Source organism: Adiantum capillus-veneris, chromosome 5 (genome assembly GCF_014529385.1).
Source record: "Adiantum capillus-veneris isolate H3 chromosome 5, ASM1452938v2, whole genome shotgun sequence".
Taxonomy (NCBI): domain Eukaryota; kingdom Viridiplantae; phylum Streptophyta; class Polypodiopsida; order Polypodiales; family Pteridaceae; genus Adiantum; species Adiantum capillus-veneris.
The window spans coordinates 14,179,213-14,204,516 of record NC_140935.1 but is presented as its reverse complement, the minus strand read 5'-3'; the positions used below and the strand labels follow the sequence as shown (position 1 = coordinate 14,204,516).

General features: G+C 41.5%; 1 pseudogene; it reads left to right on the top strand.

Moving 5' to 3' along the window:
• Positions 1–23,541, top strand: part of LOC147456902 (uncharacterized) — a 43,697-nt pseudogene extending 20,156 nt beyond the window's left edge.
• The last annotated feature ends 1,763 nt before the right edge of the window (positions 23,542–25,304 follow it).

The window sequence follows — 25,304 nt, the reverse complement described above, 5'->3', positions numbered from 1 at the left end:
TGAATCCTGCAGCATATCCAAACATTCGAAGTGCTGCTGCTCTCTCAAGTAGCATGATCTTGTTTGCATTGATTTGAAGGGGAGTGTACCCTAAAAACCGTGACAATATCTTCAGTGCAAACATTGGCAACTCAGGATCTTCAGAATACTGCATGTGGAAAGCACAGAAGGTGGAACTATCCAATGTAGGCATGTAGTGCATGAGAAAGGAGGCATCCCTTCTTGAAGATCCCTCTATCGCTTTCCCTCTCGAGCCTTTAGCTCTCCCAAGAAAACTGTCTTTGTCAAGGAGTTCAATCTGCAAAACAAGACAATGAGTAATTAAAACTAACTTGAAAAAAAAGAAAGATTTCAGTAGGGAGATCACCTTTGCAATTCATCTTCGGCAATGACTTTTTCTTGAAGGAGATTGCATGATCCGGTCATCTCTCTTATGTCAACTTCCTTTCCAATTTTTTTCAGCTTAACACTAGAATGGTAACATGACACTTTTATGTCCTTGGACACTTTTGTGTCCTGTTAAGTGACCATTTTGTTGGAATTATTTGAAGAGTATGAAAATGAATTTTTAGGTGCTATATATCCACAAAGTTGCCTTATGAGCTGAAAAAAACTTACCATTTTTTTTTGAGTATCGATCTCACTATTAACCTTACTCTTGGACAACATTTTTGAACCTAAACTGTGTGAAAAAACGGGTCTTGTTTTTTGATTTTTTTCAATTTTTGGCAACTATACCACTCTAAACTTCATGTTTGTGAGGTTTAGATGGCTAGAGGTTAGGCCTTCGTAGTTCTCAACATGTTTTGATGCTTGTAGGGAGATCTAAGTGTTAAAATTGAAAGTTATGACCAATTTACAAGAATTGCATAATCCTGTTTTTTGGCCAAAATTAGCACTTTTATTATTTTTTTGGTGGCTTTCTTGATATCCAAATTCAATTTTGATTGTGTAAGTGCAATGTATAACATAAAGCTTATCTTCCTTGAGTTTTGGGGGACCTAATATGCTATATATCATAGTATATGATGATGGTTGAGTTTTTTGAGCTGAAGAATACGATACATTTTAGAGTAGCAAGTACAACTTTCTTAATATTGCTAGTTTCTTAGGCCAATTGTGTGTATTTTGTAGGTAGTAACCATATATAGTCATAGACTACAAACTTGGCTAGATATTGAGTAGTTTATATGGGTTTCTAGAGGTCATAATGCTAAACCCAGTTTTTTCATGTTTGCTGTATTTAGCACTTTATCACTGTCCCCAAGGTTCCAATTGTAAGAGATCCATTATCATTTTGACATACTCCATGGCTCCTTTTGAATCCAGAGGCCCAAAGGGAACTAAGAAAACATGTATATAGTATCTCTATTGAGCGTGACTATAGAAACTTTGATGATAGGTCAGCAGAATGGCAAAAATGCAACTTTTTTGTACCTATTTTTTTTGCCCAAAACAAAATTAGTGAGGTAAAATCAACCATATGTTTTGGTCACCAACCCATTGAAGTTAACGGGGCATTTTATCTCATGTCCTACAAAAATCTCCACTCTTATTTATATGCAATCAACCGTAAGAAATTACTATTTTGGGCAAAATGCACTGGTCCATCAACTTTGGAGGCTTGTAGTGACCAAGGGATGAGAAAAATTACAAGTTTCTCATTTTTTCCATATGTAGTAGTTATTGAACTATAAGCTCATGAAAGGATTTTTCAAAATGAGTGGATCTACTATGGTTTTGGAATTTTTTCCCAAAACCCTGAAAGGACAGTTTTATGTCCTGTTAGGTTACCATTCTAGTGTTAAAGTCTCTGCCAAAAGATTGGATGCTAAGCTCAACAAACCTCTTCTCAAAATCCTCATCTTTGAGGGAAGTTTTTTCCTCTTCCACTCTTCTCATGCATAGAGCAAGTGCATCAGGAGCAGGCAAAAAATCTTTATTGGATGTATGAAGATCAAGTGCCAAAAACTCCTCTTTTGACTCTTCTTCTATGTCAATAAAATCTTTGGCCACCTCAGAAGCTTCAGAAATGGTTGCAATACAGTAGTCCTCCCTCATATTAAGCAGACACTGGATATGATGGAGAGGGATATACTCTTTCCCATTGATAAAGAAGTAGGGAAGGTTTGGAATAGTAAGGAAAGCTTCAGATACCTCTACCTCATCTGTTGGCTCATCAATGACAGTACTAGCTCTAAATTGAGAAACATCAAAATTTGCACCCTCCTGCTCCTCAACTGTAACATCAACTTCCTCCTCTTCTAGAATTTCACTTTTGTCAAGCTGCAAAACTGTGGAAACATTTATATTTGTTGCCTCATCTGTATCTTTCACTTCATCAGCTTTGCCTTGCATGTCAACTTTAAGGAACAAAAAGAAAAGAAAAGCAAATTCTTTTGGAACAAGGTTACAAGGTTTTAAATGTAATTGACAAGAAATGGTAGGTGGACAAACAAAGGAAGTCTTCTTAGAAAATCTTCCAAACCTCCTTGTTACTTTTCTCTTCTCAATTGAGTTTGTAGTATATTCGGTTCGATGACAATAAGCCTTCCCATCTAAAACCAAACACTTTGCCTTCAACTACCTCTTCAAACTCTTTGAATTCTTCTGCCAAGAAGTCTTTCAAATGGTCTAACAAAGCTACAAGATCAAACACAGGGTTGAATATTTCATATTATTTGGTGTACACCTCCATGTCACCACCATCCATCACAGCCACCAATAGTTTCTCACTTGGACTCTTCTCCAAAATCTCCTCCCGGCCTTCAATCATGGTAGAGGAAAAGTCGACAGGTGAAGCTAGGTACAAGTTACGAAAATACGCCCAACGTTTGCAAATGTACTAGTGCCAATGACAAACCCGAACCACGTGATACGTGCTGGACCCAAGCTTTGGAACTTGCTCCCTGCGCGTTGTGCGAGACAAAGCCACAACAAAACGAACAACCCCGAACCACGCGATACGCGCTGGACCCAGGCTTTGGAAGTGCCTCCCTGCGCGTCGTGCGGGACAAAGCCACACCAAAATGGAAAACAACCCCGAACCACGTGATACGCGCTGGACCCAGACTTTAGAACTGCTTCTCTGCGTGTCGTGCAAGACAAAGCCACAACAAAGCAAACAAGAACCTCGAAGGACGCGATAGGGGCCTTGAAAGACGCGATAGGGGAGGGACCACTGATGTGCAATTGCAACGGATGAGATCGTGCGGGATGAGAGGATTAGTACACAAAAATGGACAATATCTCGCGTCGTATGCGACAAGTGAATGTGCAACATTCTTAAAATTCGAGACCAAGCTTTATATAAGATCCGAAATATGACCGTTAGTGACACGTGTCAACCATGCACACGTGCCACGTGGCTTGCGCACAACGGTCCTCGTACGGACGGTCTTATGTATATAAAGTTTTGTCACGTGTTCATTTTGTGCTTTCTCCCATACTCGACATTCACGTCCTGTCGTCCTCAACTACCCGCACTTTGAGTCATCCGTCCACTAAGCCAAGCAAAGCTTCTTCTCAAACGACTCGACCCGAATGTGTTGGGCATGTGAGCGCACCTTCTACCGCTTCCCATACTCTTAGCATCCCATACGACACGATAGGCGCAAGTTGCAAAGTCTAGGTGAGCCTCTCATCACGTCGTACGGGGGTTTCTTCTCGCATACGACGCTCTATACGATGTTCCAAGGTGTTTGTGTGCCCTCTATCGCATTGCAAACTGAAAGATTTCACAACTCGCATATGACGCTCTATACGATGTTCTAAGGTGTTTGTGTGCCCTCTATCGCATTGTGAAGGTCTTGTTTTTTGAAATACTCATGGCTTCCCATATGACGCGATAGGCGCATGTTGCAACGGTCAGGTGAGGCTCTGTTTTCATCGTGCGGGGATTCTTGCTCGGCTTACTTAAAGTTTTCACAGCTCACATACGACGCGATACGGTGATGTTCTAGGGTGTGGGTGTGCCCTCTATTGCGTCGTATAGAGCGTTCTGTGAGATTTTCTTTCGAGGTTCTGGTGCTCACATACGACGCGATACGAACGTATTCGAGAGCCTCGGTCACCCTTCTATTGCGTTGTGTTGTTGTCACCCTTCTCTTCACACATGGCGCGATAGAAACATCTTGAAGGTTGTGGCTGACGTATCTGTCGCGTGGTGTGTTCTTTTACCCAAATGGTGAGGACTAAGCAAACTGCAAGGAAGGTCTACCAAGCCCCAACTGATCCAAAAATAGATGATGCTGAGAAAGATGTAGAGAAAGCACCCCCTCCACTACCTCGTCAGAGGCCCAATTCTAGAAAAAGATTGAATTATCAGGTGAAATCCCTAAGAGAAATAAGAAAAGCACAAAAGTCTACTTGTCTACTGATTCCAAAGCTCTCTTTCATGAGAGTTGTCAAGGAGATATCTGGTAGACTTGTAAGCATGATGAATATCAAAACTTTTGTCTCAGTAAGGTGGCAATCTCAAGCTGTGATGTTCCTTCAGGAAGCAGCTGAGGATTTTCTCATAGACTTTATGAATGATAGCTACATTGCAGCTGCATTTGCTCACAGGGTCACACTTATGAGCAAAGATTTTGTGCTTGTGTCAAGGCTAAGGTAAAAGTTTGATAAGGCTCTTGAGCTCATTCCTAGTGAGGATCTTAGAGCCTTCCAAATTTTAAACATCCCTTCTTCCAGGCAGCAGAAAGATTCTGGGTTTGTCATTGAGGATGTTACACATGAGTACGAGACAAGAAAGTCCCAGGATATCAAAGCAGGGAAGGAAGTCGAGAAGGAGCAAGACATGATATCAGAGGATGCTATCCTTAAAGAGAAAGCTGAAATTTTAAGACCATCCAACTCTCTTCTTTATGAAAAAGTCACAGGCCAAATGGTGGTGGATGTCTCCTTGTTTGGAGATACTGAGGCATATTTGGACATATTCCCTCAAGACACAAGTATGCTTGTAAATCCCAACATTGAGCTTGGTGACACTGTGCTCTATATCTGTGTTAGGTATGTGTTGCTTTGCTAATTATTAGTGTATGTGCAAGGCAGACAGGCACAAGGGGCTCATTGGGGCTTGTGTTTCCTTTTCCACGTGTCTTATGAGGGATCTTCCAGAGGCTCTAGCTATGCAAATTGCCATACTTGACCCTCTAGTGACATAGTGCCTTTTTAACAAGCAAGGAATCCTTTCAAGTTTTTTTGATGATTTTATCATGCTGACCTGCAATTACATATTATACCCCTATGTTGAAGGGTAATTCTTAACTCCTTACATGTTATTTTTAACATTTTGTGGTATTCTTAGCTAATTGGTTTTTATTTTGTAGAGGACATTGGAGTCTTATTATCTTCAATATTTTGGAGAAAGATATTATATTTATGAATTCATTGTCAAGTATCCATGGGAAAAGTAAACTGTAATCTATGATTGATGATGGCCCATTGTTTTCTATTAGTAGCTTTTTGATTCAATGCCTTCTTGTAGTGCTGCCAAACTTATTGTTGGTCACCTGAGTACCACAAATAAGGATGACAATATAGAATCTTTCAAGTACTACAATAAAAAAGTGCCTTTACAGACAGACTCAACATCTTGTGGATGGAGGGTGCTTGCAAATGCATGGAGATATCTTGAGTCAAGCTGCCGGATGACTACACTCACTGTAAGTGTGGTTCATGTATTTATTTTGATGTTTTATGTATGTATGTTCTCATGTCCTTTAGTTCCTTTTCCTATTTTTTTTCAGTTGCATGACTATCCAAATTCTTGGGTCACGTGGGTGAGAGAGAAGGCTGTTTCTATGGTTTTGGAAAGATCAATAAATCCAAATGATCCAGATTCTCCTTTGCCACCAAAGAAAGGTAGAGCCACCAAAGGTTTGGATGCAAAGAAAATGGATCAAAAGAAGAACAGTCCTGCAAAGAAAATCCATACAAAGAAAAAGGATCACAAGAAGAGTCCTGCCAAGGGGAAGAGTCCCACGAAGAAGAAGATACTTGCCAAGGGGAAGAGTCCTACCAAAAAGCAGATCCTTGCCAAGGGGAAGAGTCCCACTAAGAAGACTGCCAAGGGAAAGAGTCCCACTAAGAGCCCTGCAAAAAAAAGAGCAGATACAAAGGGCCATCCATTCCACTCACCATTGAAATTCAAGGTTCAAAAGCGTCGTACACTTAAGAACAATAAGGGTGAGGCACCTAGGTCACCTTTCAAGCTACCATTCATGTTGCCAAAGAAAGCTGCCAAATCACCCAAGCCAGCCAGTCCTAAGGAGCCCAAAGCACCAACCCCTGCCAAGTCACCCGTGCCAAGCCCTAAGGGGTCCAAAGCACCAACCCCTGCCAAGTCACCACCACCACCCACTCCTGAACTTTCACCCCCTTCTGAACACAAAAGGAAAAGGGTTTCTGAGGACGCAGAATCCTCTCAGGCAAAAAGAAAAGTGGAATTTCATGATTGAATAGTCCACAAAAGCTATGTACACTTTTGTTCATTTTGTCCATATGAACATATATATATACCCTTTAGTGATTCATAATTTTGTACTTCAAATACTTAATACCAACTGTCGATTATTAAATGTGTATCATGATGTCATGTAAGTTTAAAACAACATAAGTAGAGAAAAGATAAATATATTTGCAAAATGATTACAATATTGAACTTGTTTTTTCAAGTCCTTGCAAGTGGCTCAAATACAACTCTTTTTGGGGGAAGGCATGTGATGCAAGAGGTTGAATTCTCCATCCTTGTGCTCACCACAATTTCATCCACTTTGAATCTATACTCGAGATATGTTTCATCAAGAAACTCAAGAGATTCTCTAACATCATTTAGTCTCCAATTTGTTGTTACTATCAGGCTTCTATACTCGGTGTGTGGATGTACTATGACCTTTAGTTCAAACTATGGACAATTTTCCTCAGAGTCCAGAGGAACCCAGCTACCTAATTTGCTTCTCCATCTCCTATAGTTGTAGCCCAGAACTAATGATTGACGACATAGTTGATATGAGATAGACATAGAATTTGGGCTTACTCTACAACTAATATTGTCACCAATATGGAAAGTTTCTTTGGTGCTCCATCCGTCTCCAAGAACATTATCCAGTTTAGTCATAGAAAGTATTCTATTAAGACACATCGTCTTTGTCCTCTGCAAATCCATTGTTTTGAAACATGCCACAAAGACATGTATAGGCAAGAACCATTGAACTTTAATCCTTCTTGATATCCTTCCCGGCGACATAGCTTTAAGGATGTCTTCTTTGATCTTGGATTTGAAGCTTGATATAGTACATGCATCAGGAGCTTCCCAGTCAAGTGAACTTATGGTGGGAACGGGTAACTGATGTAGTTCTCCATATGCACCTTCTCGTGATGGAACTTTGTATTCTGCAAAATAGACAAACAAATCCATTGTTTTGTAAAAGGAAGGTGGCTTGTCAGCATACATAGCATTTGCAATCCCTTTATGCATTGCTTTGAATGTCCCACTTAGACTCTCCACAGGCTGCCATTCCACAGCTGTTGAAGGAAATATATTTGGAATAGAATCAAAAAATGAGAAAAACAATGGGATAATGAAAAAAATTCACTGTATCAAATAGTTTTTTTTGTACTTACAGTAAGAATGCAGTGTGGGATGTTCTTCCCAGTCTAACACCATATCCTTGGCCATGTACACATGTTGAACCTTAACTAGCCAGCCATTGTCGGTCACTTTGAAAGCAAGAACACGACCTTTCCAATGGTTTTTTACTTTATCGCGTTTAGTTCTCTTCACTCTGTGTACACCTTTGCATGAAGGAAGCATTGTTATCGAGTCATTCACACGAAAAGATATGGACTTCCAAAGACCATCCTCTCTAACGTTATGAAAGTCACAAGAAGTTATGTTATGTGAAGGGCGACGTGCAAAAGACGCCATGGAAACTCAGAGATTAGAGAAGAAAGAAAGTATAGACGAAAAGACTTAAAACCTCTCACAAACTAGAGAGCAAGAAAGGTATACGTTTGAAAAAAGTAGGTGATTTGTCATTAATGCTCTTGTTTTGAGAGCCTTCTGACATAGATTTCGTATCTTTTGACAACGCTTTTGTGAAATATAAAATAGAATAAAATACGAGACTTCATTGCGTTGAGCCTCAAATTTAATGAGCTCTCTCGCCGAAAGCACCCAAATATAGCAGTTTCAGCCTTGTGATCAAGACATTTAGTCCATCAAAATAGGACAACCAAAACCCACAATAGAGGAGACAAGAGTGCCATACTTTTGTATACGTGTCAAATAACTATTGGACTATTCCTTAATCCTTAGATGAACAAAAAACCCTTTTTGAGTCGTTTTTGGCCCTAATGGTGCAATGCTATATAAAATCTGCAGAATGCTTCTCACATGCAATTTTCCATGAGCCAGAGCAAGCAAGAGCCCCGTGGATGTCTTTCTTACAAGGTAACAAAGGTTTGTGCTAAGATTTGAGTAGAAAACCTTCAAAAGAAGTTCTCTAGGGCTTCTATGCCAAATATATGTTCTTGCCATCAAGAAATATGTCAGCATTCAAAGAGGCTTTTTACACAGGATTCTTCACATGGCAAACAAAGATGTTTGGGCTAGTGATCAACAATCTGATAGCAAATTTTATCAAATATTCAGCCATCATCAAATTAAGAAACAAAGTCACTATTCAGTTTCTGCAAGTCCCTGAAGAAGAACGCCACATCATATTTAAAAAAGCTCTACAAGCACTTAAAGACCGCCTCACCAGTCATCAACCCGAAGACTATTTCAGTCCACAAAACTCTGTCAAGGAACGACACAGTCAAGGAAGGGGGTAATTTTAGCAGCAAGCTAACCCATGTCAACATTTTTTTGGAGCTTTTATTGTAAAAACACTTATTCTTTTAATAAATCAAGAATATTGTAGCTTCTATTTTCCAAGTGTAGTATTATAATTGATTGTATCAAGCTATCCTTAGTTAGAGCTCCTAGATGATTATTTTTTGACCAAAACACCTTGGCTAAGGTATAAAAGACAATTTTTATAAGTTATTATCAAGTTTTGGATAAGAAATACACAGTGTGAGCTCACGATGCTCACTTCTCTCCTTCTCATTCTGCCTACTCCCTTGTCGGTTGTCACATTGCAGTGTCGTCTGTTGCGTTGCAATCGCAAGTAAGAGATCTACGCATTGACATAAACATATTATGGTAAACCGTAGCTTTTGGCATCACCAACCCGCTGCCTAATTTTATCATGAGTAGGAATTTAAGATAGGAAATCACAAAGTAAGCGTAGGTGGGGTATTGGGACATCATTGCTAAGCATTTAATTGCATTTGGAGTCAAAAACCACTAGGTCAAAAACTCACTGCTATTAATAATCTCGATTTTTGCACTCCATCAAAAGTGAGATTTGAGATCATTGTATGTGTACTTAGGTCTTATATGCTTTTCCTAGAAGTTTTGTAACATTCAGATATCCTTTGATGTTGTAACAGTCATGTTTTGTTTGCCGAGTAGTGACTAGCTTTTGATGACTTAGGTCATTTGAGTGTAGCTTGTGTTAGATGCAAGTTGTCTGTTGTTTTCCAAGAGATTGACACCCTCTTGTAGCCTCTATGCACTAGTCAAGTCAGCTTTGTCCCATGGATTGACAATTATGTTCGTGGTTCTCGCTATGTGTGCAAGAAGATAAGAGTGAGGTTAGGAAACCCATCCCACGTTTCAGTTTATTTCATAATTCATTTCTCCTATCCAGTAAGTGAGCGAGTGTGTGTGTGTGTAGGTTTGGGGGGCAATGAAAAACATCATTAATGCAAAATTAACCTGATAAGCACATCAATCAACTGAAAAACTAAAAATAAAGAATTGTTTGATGAACTTCCATGCATGTAAGGTAATTGGAGGTAAATGGTACTTGGGATACAACATTGAGTGATGCAGGCCCCGTTCAAGCTAATATGCCCTAGCTTTTGTATCATCCTTTGAATGTGGCACCTATGTGAGGTTTTTGGGAGAGTCAAGCTCCACATCTAGAATGTGACTATGTTCTCTTAGCTATGCATTGATTCATGCTAGTGAAGATGGCCATCTTCTCTCTCTCTCTCTCTCTCTCTCTCTCTCTCTCTCAGCTAGCTCACATGAGAGAGGTGATGTCAAATATTTTAACAACAAGGGAGAAGGAAAATTTGACCTTCTACAGAGATGGTTGGGTGGTGATTGTAGAACAAATCTCTAGATCATAGAATGAGCCCTATATGTGACCATATTGAAGATGGAAGCTTGGAATTGTGATGGATCTTATAGGCTCCATGTGGGCACCTTTGAAGATAGATTTCAGGACATGGACACTATATTCTTCTTAGAGAGTCATCAAGACCCTGGAGAGATGATGCCACATGTGGTGGGATATAGATGCAAGATGGCTTTTTGGACTCACACGAGATTTGGGCATGGGAGCAGAGGATCAGAGGGAGTAGCATTACTATCCATAGAGGAGTTGCAACCACTTCAACACATTTTACAAAGAGATGATCATGCTACATACATGTGGCTGAGGATGAGGGCCACTACAAGCTGATTTTTATACATTGTTATATGCTAATTTTTGCCTAGTACATCAATCTATGATGGGCTTAGAGAGCACTCACCTTTCTTTGTCCTAGATATGGAAGTTTCCCAAGGATGGTAACATCATCCTCCTATGGGACTTCAATGCCTGGACGGGCAACGGTCATTCAAATAGTCTTCTATGACACTTCAGACAAGATGCTTAGAGAGCTGGATGTAGGAGATGTGGGACAAATGGCTGTCGAGCAAAAGGCTCGATATTATAAGCAAGGAAAGTGCTAAAGACGTGGCAAAGTACGGCACAATTTGTCAAAATGTCGTAAGGAACAAATAAATGATGAGCCAAAAACATAAAAAGTGGCAAAGGAGTGAGTGAATAAGTGAAAGACGAGAAAGCAAGACTAGTATCAAATTTTATGGGGCTTCCCAAGAACCACAATGATGCCAGTATTGAGATTTGAAAAGTTTGGGGTAAACTATAAGATCAAGGGTTTTTAAATCTTCTTTTCCATGGGGGCCTTTACCTTTACCAAGCAAGTGGCTTGTATTAGAGTAAAGCTGAGGACGTGGGACCACAAATGGATAGATTGATGGTGGCACACGGGCATAAATCCACCATAATGCCTCTCATTGGCAAGATCCACTTGCATTGTCAGGGCTACATTGGGCATGAGGATTTTCATGTCATGTGACTGCAGGTGTGTGATTTGCTCTTGTGGATGCCTTGGCATCACACGACATGATGTGGTGGTCTAGTAAAAGGCTAGGAAGCTTTAACTCAAGAATAGCAAAGGCAACGATGTGGTTATAGATGTAAAGTTGAAGGGCAAGTTAGTCTCTCTTGTTCCCTCTTGTATTGCCTTCGGCAATTTCCAAATTGATGAAATCGAGTTTTTCTACTTGCTCAATCTTTCTAAAATATATGGATCAGTTTCTACTTGTATTGCCTTCGGCAATTTCCAAATTGATGAAATCGAGTTTTTCTACTTGCTCAATCTTTCTAAAATATATGGACCAGTTTGAGGATCAATTTCTTATGAGTTAAGTGGCAAAGCTTCATTTTTTTCCCCAATTTCTCTCGGAGTGTTTATCAGGTGAGCTACGTCTAGAAAGACTAAAGATCACATGATTGACTCAATTGATTCTGGGGAACACCTCTCCAAACCATAATGTAAGGGGATCTCAATAGGAAAAAAATCATGACCCAAGCCAACGATATTTTAGAGAAGGGCTTGATCCAACATAGTTCTTTGCCTTTTTGTTCTCCAATGCTACTTACGCAAAAGCATTATGGATTTTGGAGGATGTGTATCGATTATTGAGCTCTTTATATAATCACCATCAAGATCAAGTTTCCAATACACAAGATGTGTGATATACATGATAGATTACGTACATGATTCTCCTTGATTCAATCAAATCAAATCAATCTTGAAAGTCACTATCGCACATGGCGTTGAAGGCATCCTTTGGATTATATGAGTTTTTGTTGATGCCTTTTGGTCCCACAAATGCTCTTGCAATGATCAATAGGATGATGAAAAGATTATTCAAGAGCATATACAAGATATGAGTACCTTTTCAATGGCATCATTCTTTTCTCAAGACCAAAGAAGAGCATAGCAAACATGAAACAAAAGTGTTAAGAGCATTGCGTTGTTGTGCGCATTTTGAGATACCCGTATTTTGTAAAAATTGTACATATGGTCTTGAGATACACTTTCATTAGAGTGTTTGGACATGTTCTTTTGAGTTTTTATGATTTCTTTTGAAAGCACATGTACATGCAATGCAAGTCGCTAGGGTAATGCCAGATCTTAGGTTACTGTAAGTGCTTGTTAGTGAGTTTCTTGAAGTGAGACTTGTATATAACTATTAATCATGTAAAATCTTACAAAATTTCACTCAAAGATAAGGAATTGTCAGGTTTTGGGTCCTTGTCTCTCCTTGATGCTTTCTGATGTAGTTTTTTGCCCTCTCCTTGCCTTCTCTACGTGTAGTTGTATCAGGACAGCTCTCTGTCCGTGTCAATTTTTCACATAGCGGCACACTGAATCAATTTTGGTCACCTTCAGATTTATTTCCATTCATTTTTTTAGCTTGCTTCCAAGCTTTAAAGTGCCCCAATTGGAGTTGTTCTCTTCAAGTTACGGCGAGTTCTTTGTAGGGTTATGCCTATGGTAGCCTAGTGGAAAATTGCGTGCAGGTAGATTGGGAGGGCATGTATCTATGAATTGTGGAGTTGATGTTGAAATTGTGGCTTTGTGATGTTCAATTATTAAAGGGGGGGCCCTTGTCTTCATATGCATTGGTTGGAGCATGCTATAAATCCGTGCTTTGAGAGGGTTTTGTTACTATGTGCTATAGTCCTTTGGGTGGATGTGTGCTTGTAAATTTCCAAGGGAGCATAGGACTTTTGGTTGGGGTTTACTAAGAGTGGTTTTGGGATAATGTTTTGTGCGAAGGTGATGCTCTTGGGCTATAAAGCTATAGAGTCGTCCCTCTTTTTCTTTTGTCCAACATCGTGAACATAGATTGGTGATCAACACAAAAAACATATGGTCTCGCCATACTTAATGACCTACAATGTTTTTCTAGAGTAGCCAGTTTCACATTCTTTCCACACATGCATGGGGCCAACATAGTGGACTATGTCATGGAACAATGAAGATCTATAGTCATCTATGTACAACAAAGAAGCTAGGACTCTGAGTGGAGGAGATCGCCACTTTACCGACTGAGACATTGCATGATGTGGCAACAAAGACATACCCACACACTTAGAATGATCAGAGACATTGTTCCTGGAGCATGTTTCAAAACAATTGGAAGGATGAGGAGTACAAAGAGACAAGAACACATCATCAAAGGGATCTTCTCCTAGAGATCATCAATCACACACAATCTTGAATATCCTTTTAGTTCCTTGTATGATAAAAAAGCGAGCGTTCCTAGCTCAAATGAATCAAGACTTATACTAGTTGTTCCTATACTTGATTCATTTGAGCATTCCTAGCTCAAATGAATCAAGACTTATACTAGTTGTTCTTGAGTAGAGACTCAAGAGAGGCATGGTTCTTGTATGAACCCTTCCCTCCCCCAGTGATTACTTCTCTTGAATTGTGGAATGAATATGAAACATCCTTATATATGGTCCCTAGATAGACACCCCTTTCAAATTCTCCTGAGCCATGCCCATATACAAGTACCTTCTTTACCATTGAGATGCTAAAGATGTCCATTGATAGGATTAGGACCAAGAGTGCATATCATCATGCACTACAACAAAAACAGGTGTTATCGACGTATATATCGACGCTGCCCATCGCTATGCGCGTCGCTGTGAAACCAGTCGCTATTAGCACGCGGATACCGACGCTCATAGCGACGGGCATAGCGACGCATATAGCGACGACCATAGCTACAAAAAAAAAATTCTTGGGCAGAGGGCAAGTAGCCTGGCCTGTGCCCAGTTAAAAGATGGACACAGCCACAGCTAGACTTCCTGCGGTCTGCCCAAGAAAGCGAGTAGCACCAAAATATCAACCATGCTCCCGCGCGCAGAAATTTTGGGAGAGTTCCCTTTGTTTTTACATAAACTTTTCAAAAAAAACCATATCATGTATATGCCTCCTACATGCTATCCATGTAAGCTCTCACATGAGATTCAAGGCCAATGAAATACAACCGTACCAACTGAAAAGCATAGCCATAACTTAAAAGCATAACCGTAACTTAAAACCATAACCGGCTATAACCACTTTGATCAAAACCATAATGCAGATAACCATAACCATGAACAAAATTAACAATAACCATAAGCATAACCAGAAAGAGAAACAATAACTGTCTATACAATGACAATGACAATAATCATAACCATAAGGGAAACCATAACTGTCTGAACACTAACTATTTGTACAAAAAAGAGACACAGAAGCGTGTTTGTGTCTCACAAAGCATATAGATGAAATCTGGTCCACTAATGACTAGGCGTCGCAACGTGCACATAGGAAAACTCACAAAATTAGTATTGATATTACTTCACATATACTGACTTAATTAAATCAACTCACACATATTAACGTCTCACCTCAAGCGATCAGCGAGACTGTAAGGCCTCCCAGTCTACAAGCTCTCCTGAAGCTTTAAGATCATTCAGTACTTCATAGATACCTCTGCGATATCCATTTGACCCCTCCTCGCGTGATGGAGCTCGATGCATCGCAAGATTCTACGTTTATACAAAAATCAAAGTAATAAGAATACATGATTCATCGCGTTTTAAAAAACGCCATAGTTAAGATTGGATTAGAAACTCACAAACTCATAGCAAAAGGTGTCGAAGCCTCCGCTGCCAAGATGAGATGTCCCCCTAGTCATCTGTCGTACTTGCGCGGCCTCACGCTGCTGTCTGAATCGCGTGGCCGCTGTCCGCTCATCCTCCTTGATCTGCAGCCACGTCTCGTGTGGGATGCCCGAAGGCTTCGGCGAGTCGGTCCTGAAAGACTTCCGAGCTGCATCTCGTCGATATTTCATGGTGTCCCGTGCAACACCCTTGATCCACCACGCCGAAACAATGGAAGAACCCAGAGCAGGCTGGTACTCTCTCAGGATGGTCTCCTGCACTATGTAAGTGACTTTTTCCTTGTCTTGCTGACCCCAAGACGTCAGAATGCTGGTCAAAAACTACAGCTCCATGAGCTGGCGAATCCGCTGTCGCATCTCAGCCCCGACTCTATCCATGTCAACAGAACCATCTCCCCGTACAGTATAGAGGTTGGAGGCACTAGGATCGTGTGCCCCCCAAGGAGTCCAAGGTGTGCCAAGAGGTGTGTCAAGAGGTGTGCCTGGGTAAGACGGGGGTCGTGAGCGAGGAGGGGTCGAAGCATCTGTGGACCCTCCTCGACAGCAACCACCACCTCCACCTGACGATCGCCGAGATCGGCGAGTGCGCCTGTGCTGTAGAGATGAGGACGTACCCGCCTCTACCCCACCCCTAGGTGTCGAAGCGGCCGTGATGGGAGAAGAAGGCGTCGTACCCATAGGTGTCCTGAACCCCGTAGGCGTCCCCCCCCAAAGCGTCAGTCCCTCGGGTGTGAAGCCCGGAGGCGTAGTACCCGTGCCTCTGGCTACCCAGTACTGAGAATCCTCTGCCATCTGAGCAGGTGTCATCCATGTAACGAAGCCCATGAATGCATGTGCACTCATGGAAGCAGGATTTGGAATCTCGTCTGCCATACTAAAGTCCTGCACAAAGAAAGTAAAATAAAGCGTCAGAACACAGTTGTTTAAATTAACTTTAAGCTTAATTTTAAATCAAAGTCTTCACACAAACACTTACAGGCCTAGGCCTCAACGAGTGAGGCATCATCAATAAGATCTTGCACCATATCATCATCTATCTCTAATTGCAAACATAACTTTGCCCCAACTCGTTCTGGCAGATTGTCTTCATCCATTGTATCTTCATCTACAAGTGTCAATTCTGGCTTGTCTGCGTCATCCCTCGTATATCTGTCATTTGTACATGCATGAATCTTGTTGTAGTCCAAGCCAACTGAGGTCAGAAGTTGCTTTGCGTCTGGCCTAGAGGGGGGCATTTCATTACCAGCCAGGAGAAGTTGCTCCCGCAATAACCTGTTTAAGCCACATTAAATTAAAAAGCTCTCCGAGCACATCACCATTGCAATCGGAAAATCTCTGCGCCTTCATAGATTGGTTGACGTGCCAACTTCCTCAACATGTCTTCATGAGATAGGCGCACGGCTTCTGGTGCTGCTTCGTTCGCGTTCTCCTTGCTTGTCTGGAAGAAGGCATCTAGCATCTCCTCCATGCCGTCGTCTTCTTTCTGTAAGCCCTTTTTTGCTTCCATCCGTGGCTCTATATTGGTCGGACCTTCACGCATAATTTTTTTTTTCTCTCTCTCAGATGTAGGTGCTATGTCGCGGAAATCAATGCCTGTTCCGTAGGAGTCGTATCGCAGATTCTATATGGTTTCTCTAGCAATCTCTTCGTACTTGTGCACATGCTCATTACATATCCTATGCTTGTGCAGGATTTGATACTTGCAGAGCGTGCACGAGCATGCAATCTTTTCCTCCATGTTAGTTGATGACGTTGCCATCTACAATGATCATGACTGTTGTTTTAATATATATATATATATATATATACTCCTCACAATGTAAACTACCTCGCATTCTCTAGTCTTGCCCAATCTCCGTACACCTCGGTCCAGAGGTGTACGGAGATCAAGACCACCAGGTCAAAATCTCGTCTTTATTGGTCAAATCCTATATGGGTAGACACATACGTGCACTCCCAGGTGTACATGGCAATGCATGTAGCAGACAAAACCCCTTTGCCTCTTTTAGTTCCATAGTTTCTTCTCTATCTACGAACCCACCTGCCTCCATTCTGAGGTAGCCTGTCAGAGAAAGCTTTCCAATGCCGCACTTGATAAAAGCACAAGCCATGGAAGTTCTCAGCCCAATGAAAGTTTTCTACCTGATTGTAAACCGGACCGGGCCTCCATGTCCAAGACAGAAGATAATGTGGAGATAAATGAGCAACTTGAGAAAGATTCAGAAGCCTTGCATGGTTCTTGCTCAAAAAAGCGATCTCGATCTCTCTTTCTCTCTCGATCTCACTCTCGCTATCTATCTTTCTCTCTCTCTCTCTCGTCAAGTGCGAGAGAGTGAGTACCACACACTACTTGAGTGCTCAGCTTTTGACCACATTAGGTCCTCTTTTCCCCATATATTCAGCCATGAGCTCTCCCTACATACCTTATGCCCTCGTCAAGTGCGAGAGAGTGAGTACCACACACTACTTGAGTGCTCAGCTTTTGACCACATTAGGTCCTCTTTTCCCCATATATTCAGCCATGAGCTCTCCCTACATACCTTCCTCTCCCAACCACGATGTGGACTCTCTATTGCGACGCTCATTTCAGCCATTTTTGAGCATCGAGAGTCACTTATGAACTCCACTCACACCACGTGACATGTTCATTTGGTCCCATAGGTCATATTTGACCTCCCAGGACGATAATAGAACTATCTATCTATCTATCTATCTCTCTCTCTCTCTCTCTCTCTCTCTCTCTCTCGATCTCGCTCTCGCTATCTCTCTTTCTCTCTCGCTCTTCACTTCCCTACCTCTCTCTCTCTCTCTCTCTCTCTCTCTATATATATATATATATATATATATATATATATATATATATATATATATATATATATATATTATATATATATATATATATATATAATATATATATATATATATATATATAACTCTCTTTCTCTATCTCTCTATTTCCTATCTCTCTCTCTCTCTCTCTCTACTTACCTCTTTCTCTCTCTCTCTCTCGCTCTCTACTTCCCTATCTCTCTACTGATCGAACGAGCGACTGAGCTAGGGAGATCTAGACGTCCACGATTGCGGAGGACTACACAACATCGACAGAGGCTGCATCAGAGGATCTAGCTAGGTCACTTTGCCTCGACATGCATAACGCCCGGTCAGACTACTGACCATGGAGGAGATTGATGAGATCCGCCAGCAACAGCTGCTGGATCTCCTATGATCTACCTATCCCAGCTCGCTGGTTTAGCCGTTTAGTCCATACCCAGCAATTTAGGATTCCATAATATTTTATTTTGTCATCTTCTTACTCTAACTTTGTATTAGATCCATCACATTGTAACTTTCTTGTCTCATGTCTCATAGGTCACTTTGGCCTTTCGAAGACATTAATATAACATTTCATTTCATTTCTCTCTTTAATTATTTTTCTTTAATTTTAATTTCCTAAGCATACATTAATTCTCTCTCTCTCTCTCTCTCTCTCTCTCTCTCTCTCTCTCTCTCTCTCTCTCTCTCTCTCTCTTTGATTACATACACACACACATTTCTCTCTCTCTCTCCCTCTCTCTCTCTCTCTCTCTCTCTCTCTCTCTCTCTCTCTTTCCTACACACACACACACCGCTCTCTCTCTCTCTCTCTCTCTCTCTCTCTCTCTCTCTCTCTCTCTCTCTCTCTCTCTCTCTCTCTCTCTCTCTCTCTCTCTCTCTCTCCTCTCTCTATTTCCTACACACACACACACACCGCTCTCTCTTTCTCTCTTTCCTACACACACACACACACACACACCGCTCTCTCTCTCTCTCTCTCTCTCTCTCTCTCTCTCTCTCTCTCTCTCTCTCTCTCTCTCTCTCTCTTTCCTACACACACACACACACACGATGTAGAGAGAGAGAGAAAGAGGGGTTGGGGGGGGGGGGGGGGGGGGGGGGGGGGGGGGGGGGCAAGATTTGAGCAGAGCGGAGGCAAAAATGGCCCCTGCTGCTCGCGGGTTTCGCTTTTTTCCCCCCAATTTTTTTTGTGTCGCTATAGGCGTCGATATACACGTGGGAAGTAAAGCCTTTCCACTCGTATATCGCGTATATCGATGCCCGCTAATTTCATCGATATACGCGCCTCGATATCTCCATGTTGTGTTGTAGTGATGTGATCTAGTATCATAGCACTTTATACATGCTAGAGATATTCTAGTAGAGGTGTTGTTCAATAGTATCGTGTGAGGGTCTACCTGAGACTTGGAGACTATCTAATATTGTGCCTATCTTCAGGGTAGGTGATCCTATGGAGCCTAGAAACTATCGTACTATTATGATTGGACACACACATTGGCACGGTTATGCATCTATCCTTGAGCAAAAATTGAGGAGATGTGTAGAGAGTGAGGGCATACGGGTAGCGGGGCAGGTTGGTTTCAGGAGAGGCTTCTTGGCACCCTTGACCATATTCTGACACTCAAGGCCATCATTGATCGTATGGTGTTGAACACCACACTACAATGGATAAGGAGATCACAAAAAACATTTATTTATGGTCAGGAGACTCTAGAGTACCCAGATGCATACACTTCATTGGGGTAGTCTTCATTGGGCATGGGTTTTCTTTGAAGTGAGCAACAAAGACTAGACTAACCAGAGCGTATGCGGCCTTGGGAGGATTGGAGAGGATGTGTTCATAGGTTTAGTTCAAGGAACCTCGAGCAAAGTTTTGGCTCTTTGATACCTTGGTAGCCTTAGCTATGCTATATGGGGTTCAAGCTCAGGTTCAGGTTTGGGGACCATTTGTGGTTCAATGGGTGGAGAGGTATGGAGAGGCCCTTGGTATGTATCATCTCTCAACTTATTGGCGCCAAGGCCTCCCTACAACATGAGATCATTAAAACAAAGTTAGCAAACCCCCTATAGAGATAGGGGTGCTTATCAAGTCAGTCTCCTTTATGCACAACTTATGGGATACTACCAAAGATAAATTAACCAGATTGGGCCTTGAGCCCTCTAGACAATTATCTTTACATAGGGACACATCATGCTGGTATGCACATATGTCATCATGGTTCTAGATACATGGCTTCATCATGAATGGCTTGCCTCCCTTCTAATACTCCCTTGATGCGCCATTGATATTTCTTATGCAAGTGGAGATTACTAGACTCATTTGCCAGGACCTAACCAAGTGGAGATACATGGCTCCATCATGGACGGCTTGCCTCCCTTCTAATACTCCTTTGATGCGCCATTGATATCTCTTATGCAAGTGGAGATTACTAGACTCATTTGCTAGGACCTAACCAAATTGGACACTAGGAGTACATGGTTAGAGCCACCACAGGAGTTGGGAATAAAGATGGGTTTCTATAGAGAGCATCTTCTCCATTTCACAAGGGATGGGCTTGTAATTCCACCCAAATATATGGATACATATCTATCTCTTGGGTTACAGTGTGCCTTTGCCTTTGGACATATGTGGAAATCTTCACGATAGCTAGAGATTGGGGCTGATAGATTCAGTGGAATACCATTAGATAGCTAGGAGGATATTCCGCCTATGCTACACAAATCCAAAAATGGAGATGCATTATATATGTCAATGCACATTGTAATATCAAATACGGGGTTTTTTGCACTCTCTATTCAGTGAGCGTTGTGCAGCTCTCACCCTTGCCACTAGCCTATCACCCCTTTCCTGGAGTTGCATGGAAGAACCAAAACTATCACTACTACAAGGTCTTCTTAAGATTAGCAATGCTCGTTGTACGATGCTCAAAATTGGCGGCGTCACTATTGGCATCACTATGAGCAGAGACGCTCATAGTGACGCCAACAGTTGGGGTGCAAAATACCCAAGGGTGCCATAACTCACATCTAGATCCAAGTTTTCTCACTCTCGGGCAAGCAACGAAATACAAAGGTAACTCTCTCTCTCTCTCTCTCTCTCTCTCTCTCTCTCTCTCTCTCTCTCTCTCTCTCTCTCTCTCTACACACACACACATATACACAAGGAGAGAAAGGAGATCTAGGTATGCTCCCTCTTTCTCTTCTCTCTCATGCTCCCTCCTATTCTTTTCTTTCTCCCTCCCACTAACACACACACACACACATTGAGAGTGAGAGAGAGAGAGAGAGAGAGAGAGAGAGAGAGAGAGAGAGAGAAAATGAAAAGAAATGAAATATTATATGGTTGTTGAGGGTTGTGTGTGATCATCACATATAGAACTCTTCTCTCTCTATTCACGAGCCACTTCAGTCCACTAACACAAATGCTTAATTACACCTAACAATCATTATGCTCTGATACCAATTGTTAGGTATGGAGCTATGGAGAACCATTCAAGTTTGACATAATCATAAGCGTAATAAACAAGATAGTGAATCAAAGTTGCAAACTAGATTATTTAACTAAATCAAGGCCATACAAAGAAGCTCACTTCATAGCCTTGAAATAGGCTTAAGAGTAGTTGAAAATTGGTGAAGGTGGCATCCTCACTAGGTGCCAAGTGCATGTGAATTCATTTCTAAAAACAGGGGTCGATCCTAGAAAGGGGGGAATGAATTTGGAGTTCATCTAGCTACATGCACCTCATGTACATGGGGTTCATTTCATATCATGCCCTCTACTATCATGTAATGTCATGTGGCATTCCCTAAGAGGTGGTTCATATGCTAAAACCCATCTTCATCAAGCATGGTAAAATACCCAGATGCAGGCGACATCTATGACAAAGGAGATGGCATTGTAGAATCCCCAATAACTCTAATAGATGTTTGTGGTGTCTTTGCCAAATAAGATCAAGACTATGTAGGTATATCATTAGGATCCATGCACCCGTAAACATGTCCAACTGGGAGCACCTCTCCTCACCTCTATCTATCTCTACCGCCACATTGTCCTCTTTTTTTCTTCTCTTCTCTTGTCTCTCTCAATGAAATGCGAAGGTAGAGAACCTCAACTAGATGCTCACAAATCCAAGTGTCCAAAAATGGCCTCTCTTCTCTTAGCGCTCTCAACCTCTGTAAAGATACCTCCACACAGTCCTGCAACATTCTATTATCTTTGCCCTAGCCGTTGTATCCTCTAGTGCATCCAACTACCATATAGCTTGCTCTTTTACATACAAAACAATATCCGTGTGAATCAATAAAAAATAATCTCAGTTGTGTATCACTTCCATGTATAGTAGGGACATAGATAAATTGAAGAGGACTCTTCATGAGAGAGAGATGAGAATTCTTCTAAGGGTGGGGGTACCGTACCACTCACCTAACCCAACACCTGTGCCAATCTCAATCTTTAACAAATAAAGGGAAAACTATGACAAAATACCTGGAGTTGTTGATATAACTATAAAACCCTTGCCAAGGTTGGCTAGATCGAACTCCTGTCTGCACCTATACAATGATTGGGCCCCGAGGATTTCCATCCATGAAAACCTACATCAAGATCAACAACCGTTATTTCATTCATGTTTAAATCATGTTTTCACAACGCGTCATGTCAGCCAAGGTAAAGGGGCAAGCAACCCTGAGGAGAACTATTATGTGCTTGCTCTTTTATGTTTGTATAACATTCCCTGCTAATCTCTTTTCAAGATTCCACTAACGATGTTGTATGGTTACCCCAGGTGGGGCAAGGGATGGCACGAAAGCCTTAGCTGCCCAACACGTCTGGCTGATCGTTCCGCTAGCATCTCGCATTCACGAAACCGTTCAACTAAACTGCCACTTAGGGGCGTAGTTAGAGATACGTACTTATGATTTCATCCAACAACTGTATCCCGAACAGTTGAACTCGTTATTAGGGTCAATATTTAGCTCTGTTTGAACACTTGAAGAATAGGTTGCAGATGGCTGCTCTTTTTTTCTGCAGAGCAAGCTAGTCTATTTTCATTCCTATCTTATACTTGACTATCTATGAAACAGGTTGCAGAAGGTTGGGATACTACCCTCCCACTTTTTGGTTACATGCTACTCATCCCGCCTCCTCCCCCATCATATAGGGACTTATTTTGTGCATCAGGGACCCAGTGTTCCACCAAATGCTCATCTAGCTGGATAGCGGATCCCTTAATGTTGATCAAAACAGTGACCTACTCATCCTCTCATAATTGAAAATAGCCGCTCGGTTCAGAATTTGTTCGCTCTCAAGGGAGAATCTGCCTGCAGCTGTCTGCACACGCCTACAAGGATTGGTTGCCAAGCTCCCGTACATTGTGGAAAATGATGAAAAGGAGAGGCAGGAATGGCTGGAGAATTCGCCAAACCTCATGAGGAGGTTTATGGAAGCTCATGGAAGAGTGCTGCAAAATGACCCAATGGTCTGCCGAAAGAGGAAATACCTCCTCAACAACAGCTCACAAGTCATACTTTCACCGCCCATGGACACAAAGAACGCATTAATTCCGGAGGATCTAGATGAAGAAGAGCAATTGATTGCAGAGCAAAGGTTCTCACTCTCAAGCTCCAGCACAACAAAGAAATCTTTTGAAACTTACTCCGAGCCTTTCATTCCTTACCGACTCCTGGAGGTAATACTTGGTGATGCTAATCACAAGCCTTGGAAAATGGAAACTTCATGCTACTGGCTTCCTTCACTGATGGTCTAATGTTGACCTTGCTCAATTACCCTGATAAGCAAAGCGTAAAACTTGGGCTCTCAAAAATTTTGGACACTAATTCTTCAAGCATTATTGAAACCACACTTATTGTAGCACCTTTTAGCATGGCCTGTTTTGAAAGCAACAGGTGCAAGACCAAGCTTGGGTGTGCCATAGGAGTTAAAGGTGTGATATCTACTTCCAGTCAGAATACAAATTATACGACACAAGTTTGCAATGTTCATAGGCCATCTCTTAAATGCGGTTGTGAAATTTTGGGGCAGGCTAGGCAGTGCAAGGACGGAAATGTCTTGTGGTTTGATCATGCCTTGCGGAAGATCATCCACCATCTGTAGGATTTTTTCCCCAGCTCCAGCCTGAAGAAATCAACCATCTCATTCCTAAGTTGGCTGACCAAAGAAGCACTAAAGGTACTGCTAGCTCATTTACTTTATAGGCAACGCCTCAAGGAGGCCATTCGCTTCTCTCTGTTGTTCAATCAATTACCACCTAATGCTAACTTGCAACATGTAGTGGACGACTTTATTCAACATGCCATCACACAAGTGACTTTGGAAGAAGTAGTCGTGGGCAAGGGTGCTACACACCACCTCAATGCACAAACACCTCAAGCTATGTCCCCCGCAAGAGCTAGAACAGCCCAACGGTCTCCGTTAATAGTAGCCGTACACCAATTTACTCCTAATTTTTTGCCCAATCCCGCTCATCAACCCTCCCAATCCAACACGGCACGACCTGCCTTTAGCCAAAATGTTGGCCCTACTACAAAATCACTGCTTTATGATTAAGAAAACCCTTGATGTACTACAGCCAAAAAAGATTATTATGGCTTTGTTATGCTTTTAAGTAGTTAAATGTTGAAGTTCTTTCCACCTGCAGGAAACTCATGATGAACATGGACGAATATGCTTGATGAAGCGAGCAAAATCGAAAGGGACTTTTGTGCTCGTTCTTTTGTAAACCCACTCTTGGATGTTCCTAACCTTAAGAAGTTTTTTAATCTTTTCTTTTTAGGATTATGTCTTATGACTACCCCACTCTGGGAAGAATGCACATTTAGTTGGGCTTTTGACCCACCAGTAATATTAACAATGTGCAATGCTAAACAGGTATTCACCTCGACTAAAGAGCTAGTTTGCCATTGCCATATGTATCCCAAAGGAATTGATCACACATGGGCTCCCATTCTTAGCATGGACCTTGAAATTTTTATGAGTAGTATGTTGTAACAGGACTTGATTTTGAAGTGTTTTAGCAATAAATTTTGTTTTTCTAGGAAGTTTTGGTCGTTTTAAAGTTAGTCCACTGTGTAGAAGGATGTGTGGATTGTTTCCGTCCAATAAATTTTTTTGATCTGGAAGGCACTTTCTGGGGCATTTTTGAAGGTGTTAACGTGGGATTTTGAAAAAGTGATGTATGAAGCGATTGAAGCCTGTGTTATAAGGAACAACTTTGGTTCTCTGAGTCTTTAGAGATTTTGATGTTTTGATGCTCATTGAGGGCCAAAGATTAAGAAAAAAGTGGGATTTGTTGTTTTTGCATCGTTTTTGTAGAAAATGCTGTTTTGCCGGTTGATTTTCAGCAAATCAGAGCAGGCTATGAAAATTTTTCATCACATAGCCGTCGAAGAGCGCAGCGAGGGCAACAAGATTGTGTGAGACGGACTTGGGCTGTTTTGGCTCTGTTTGGGAGTTATGTTCAGTTGAAGACAGCTAAAAATTTTAGGACTTCCAAAAAAAAAAAAGTTTCAA